We start from the raw sequence: 4,576 nt of genomic DNA, 5'->3' as shown, positions 1-4,576 counted from the left end.
AATTAAATTTATTTCTTTACAGCTAATGTGCTAATATATTAACTTTATTATTATTGTTAATTAATAATTATTTTGTAATTACATAATAATAATTATTTTTGGGTAAAAGAGTATTGTTAGAGTTCAGGGTCAGTTTTCAGTTTTTGGGTAAAGGGGTATTTTTTGGGTTCAGGGTCAGTTTTCAGTTTTTGGGTAAAGGGGTATTTTTAGGGTTCAGGGTCAGTTTTCAGTTTTTGGGTAAAGGGGTATTTCTTGGGTTCAGGGTCAGTTTTCAGTTTTTGGGTAAAGGGGTATTTCCTGGGTTCAGGGTCAGTTTTCAGTTTTTGGGTAAAGGGGTATTTTTAGGGTTCAGGGTCAGTTTTCAGTTTTTGGGTAAAGGGGTATTTCTTGGGTTCAGGGTCAGTTTTCAGTTTTTGGGTAAAGGGGTATTTTTAGGGTTCAGGGTCAGTTTTCAGTTTTTGGGTAAAGGGGTATTTTTTGGGATCAGGGTCAGTTTTTAGTTTTTGGGTAAAAGGGTATTTTTTGGGTTCAGGGTCAGTTTTCATTTTTTGGGTTAAGGGGTATTTTTTGGGTTCAGGGTCAGTTTTGGGTTTTTGGGTAAAGGGGTATTTTTAGGGTTCAGGGTCAGTTTTTGGGTAAAGGGGTATTTTTAGGGTTCAGGGTCAGTTTTGGGTTTTTGGGTAAAGGGGTATTTTTAGGGTTCAGGGTCAGTTTTCAGTTTTTGGGTAAAGGGGTATTTTTAGGGTTCAGGGTCAGTTTGGGGTTTTTGGGTAAAGGGGTATTTTTAGGGTTCAGGGTCAGTTTTCAGTTTTTGGGTAAAGGGGTATTTTTAGGGTTCAGGGTCAGTTTTGGGTTTTTGGGTAAAGGGGTATTTTTAGGGTTCAGGGTCAGTTTTCAGTTTTTGGGTAAAGGGGTATTTTTTGGGTTCAGGGTCAGTTTTAATTTAATGTACGCTGGATTTGGTATAGTAATAATTAAATTATTAGAGACCAACATATACTCACATTTAATATACAGTGCAAAATTTCTGATAAGATTGTTACATTATAGTAAGATAATGATACAAATAGTTCAACATGATTGTAGAAACATTATTTTTATTTGTTTCACAAATAAAATGTTATTTCATTACAAAAATCTTTTTATTACATTTGGTTTTATAAACATATTTTATAAACACAATGATAAGCAACTATACAGAAGCATTATTATTTTCATACTTTTTGTACAAAAATGAATATTATTTATTATCTCTTACATATTGTAATTTCATAAAGAAATGTAGAAATAACAAAAGTATTTTTTACACTTTATTTCAAAACATAAAATATTTATTATGTAAGTCACATATTTTTCACACATTTTTCTATTATTATAATTTTTGACAATGTAGTTATATTTCTAGACATTGTTAATATAAATATTATTCTTTTCATAATATGTACTTATTACATTCATTTACATATTTGTTAATCAAATCATTGTAGGATTAAAGTAAATATTTCTTTACAATAATAGAAACTTAATGTTTATTTTTGCATATTTAGTGAATTATATATATATTTTTTTATACTTGGGACTATTTTATTGCATTTGGGTGCTTTATTTTGTAGCCGGGTTAGGTCGTTTTGGGTTATTTGGAAGAAGGGCTGATCGCGGTTGGGAGACACTTCACGTCGCTTCAGGTAAGGTTTATTTTATATGTTTTATGTGTATTTTAATGATGTTTTGAGATTAGTGACCTTATATTTGGTGTTGTTGAATGTGAGGGAGGTATGTTTTAGATTTCGAAAACAGATAATTACTTATGGTATATACACGTAGTGTTAGTTAGTTAACTCATTATATATAGAGTGAATTTTAGTCTTTTACGGTATATCTACAAGTGAAATCATCTATTTTAATATGTTTGTACCTAATTACTAGCTAATTAATGTGGGTGGGAATGTCTGTTTTCTATGTTTTTGTCATAGGTGTACGCTACATCGGAAGTTCCGTTTTTTTTTAAAGGAAGTGTTTGTTTGTTTAATTCAACACTGCTTTACAAACACTTCTTTACATTTTTCGGTTTTGCTGGAGCGATTCTTTCTATTTTTCAAATTTTTCGGGTTTTTTATGCTTATTCGATGGCTCTGGATAACGTGGATGTCTTAATTTTGGAACAGTTGTATTTTTACATTTTTTTGGGGGTTAATTTGGCACTACCTGGATTACTTTGGTGGACAAGGAGGTTATTGGATTGACAACATGATTGGTAAGTCCTTGCTTTCTTATTTTGTGTGGGTGGGTAATGTTATTTTTATTATGGAATAGTTTTTTACTTGTTATTTAGTTTTAATGTGTGCATATATTATAATAATATCTCTATATATTGCATACATTAAATACTTTAGAAGCTCACGTTACATATTTTTCCATACTTAGGTGATACTTTTAGTGTTTTATAATATTTTGGGAATTAATTAGAGTAGTGTTTTGGCAATGATATTTAGGTATTCTATGCCTTTTGTACTAGGGTAAAGTTTAACTTGTTCTTCCAGGTACTTGTGCATTTGTTTATTTTGCTTTGATGTTTTAGGGACAAGTTCAGTTACAGATTGGTCCATTCTAAATTCCTGGTAGCTCTGTTCTTTCTGTAGGCATTTAATGAAATGTTCTAGAGTAGGTTTGGTTCTGCCAGTTGATTGTACAAATGCATTGTGCCAACCTTCCACTGCATTGTTAGTTTTTGAATCTCCGTTAAGGGTACTTCTGTAAACGTTCCACCAGGGTATGAGGAATTTGGGATTTCGTCTGTGGCCAGATCTGTGGAGTCTGCCTACCCAGGTGTCTTCAAAGTAGTCGAGAAATGGACTTAATTTAGCTTCATTTTGTTTGTAGAAGGGGCTGTCTATAAGAATGTTGTAGTGTTCAGCTACATCTGTTTCAGGTACATAAGCAAGTGCAATGAGTTTTTTAATTTGGAAAGCAAAAGATGAGTTTGTAGCATATTCGACACTTAGGGTAGTTTTTTGAAGGTGTCTCCATAAACACTGGTTTAAATGATAATAGCAGCCTTGAATGCAGGTATGGTGGTGGATTTTTATGATAGTTGAGAGCATTGCTTGCTCAAAATCAAGAATGATACTTTCAGGAGAAAAATCATTAGTTTTTTGTTTAATTATATTTATTAATTCCATATATGTGGAATTATTTTTGTTTGGTAATAGTGCATATAGCAAAGGTATGTTGCAGTTGTGGTAGAGGCCATGTATTGTGTATAATTGGAAAAATGGTTTGGGACAGATGTTAAATGTTCCATCCATCATTCAATATTGGCTTTGCTGCAGTTTAACTAAATTCATACTGGTACCAAAAATTATAAGCCTTTTGTCATTGTTTTCGTTGTCGTAAACTATAAATGGTTGTTTATTTAAAGTTATTATTTGGTTAGCAGTTAAATTTATATCCTGATATGTTCTGGGAGATGGTGTTGTAGAAGTAGTAGCTTTTTTAGTTCGTGCTATAGTTCTTTTTAAGGAGAGGATATTTGGCATTTGAGTTGTGGCAGTTTTTGGGATTTTAGGAATGGCTTCTTTTAAAATGACATTTGTTTGCTTTTGGGAACCTGTACTAGCTTCTTTTATATTTTCCAAAGCTGTTCTAACTTCTATTTCAGTAACATTAGGTGGATGATTGTGTTCCCTAGTATACAGTACTGTAGCTTCTTTAGTTGTTGCTCTGCCATAGCACTTGTTAGAATAATATTTACAACATTTCCAATTAACTTGCATGCCATATTGCTTTTCTTGTGTATAAGTGTAACCCATGTAGCATAGTAATAGTTTTCCTTTCTGGCTGGTCACAAATTCGGCTCCTTCGGTCATTTTGTACTTTGTATATCTATAAAATGTATATATAATAGTTAATGTCAAATTAAATGTGATAAATAATCTATGTTAGTGATAAGTAGGAATGTTTATACTTACGTGTTTTTGAATTTACAGCAAAATTAGGAGCTGCTTGCTTCTTTAGTTGGGGATAATTGTTTGTGATGTTGTTGTAGCTGTTATAAAAAACATGAAAGTAGTATATTATTAATTAATGTTTCGGTACATTTGCAATGTTAGAGCTCATTTCTACTACAAAAGTGTATCTTCATGATTCACATTGTGAAGATACTTACATATTTTTTTAGGTTGGTCTTTGCCAGTATAGTTGTTTCTTCAGCTTCTGGAGAGTAGTTTGTAGTGTTATCTTAAATAAAAAAGGAACATATGTATTAGAATAATCACCATGTTGGTATGTTTTTTAATAGATTATCTGGTAATTATGTTCTTTAATATACTTACTTTGTGATTATTATCTGTATTATTCAGAATGTGGAGTTCTGTATTATGTCTGTATATCTATTCGCTGTGTTTGCTCTGTAAATAAACAATATATAATAGAACATAATTAGAACAGTTCTAAATGTTTGTATTGTTTTTCCACATTTATTTCAGTTGCATAATACTTACGTAGTAAAATGTATTGGAGAAATAGTACTGATGTCCTTAGTTCATTAGTAGTGCAGTTTTCAGTAGTAGAATCTACA

The 4,576-nt window shown here is 31.4% G+C and overlaps 1 long non-coding RNA gene across 1 annotated transcript; it reads right to left on the bottom strand.

Annotated features, from left to right (window-relative positions):
* Window positions 1-3,388: 3,388 nt before the first annotated feature.
* Window positions 3,389-4,223, bottom strand: LOC144824651 (uncharacterized). Its single transcript, XR_013609038.1, has 3 exons — window positions 4,166-4,223; window positions 3,969-4,045; window positions 3,389-3,882 (listed from the first exon to the last, which is right to left on the bottom strand). It is a non-coding gene; the product is annotated as an uncharacterized LOC144824651 (long non-coding RNA).
* Between the last annotated feature and the right edge of the window lie 353 nt (window positions 4,224-4,576).

This window comes from Lissotriton helveticus, chromosome 3_1 (assembly GCF_964261635.1).
Source record: "Lissotriton helveticus chromosome 3_1, aLisHel1.1, whole genome shotgun sequence".
Taxonomy (NCBI): Eukaryota; Metazoa; Chordata; class Amphibia; order Caudata; family Salamandridae; genus Lissotriton; species Lissotriton helveticus.
Note: the sequence above shows the minus strand (reverse complement) of the source record. Positions and strands in the feature narration are given on the sequence as shown.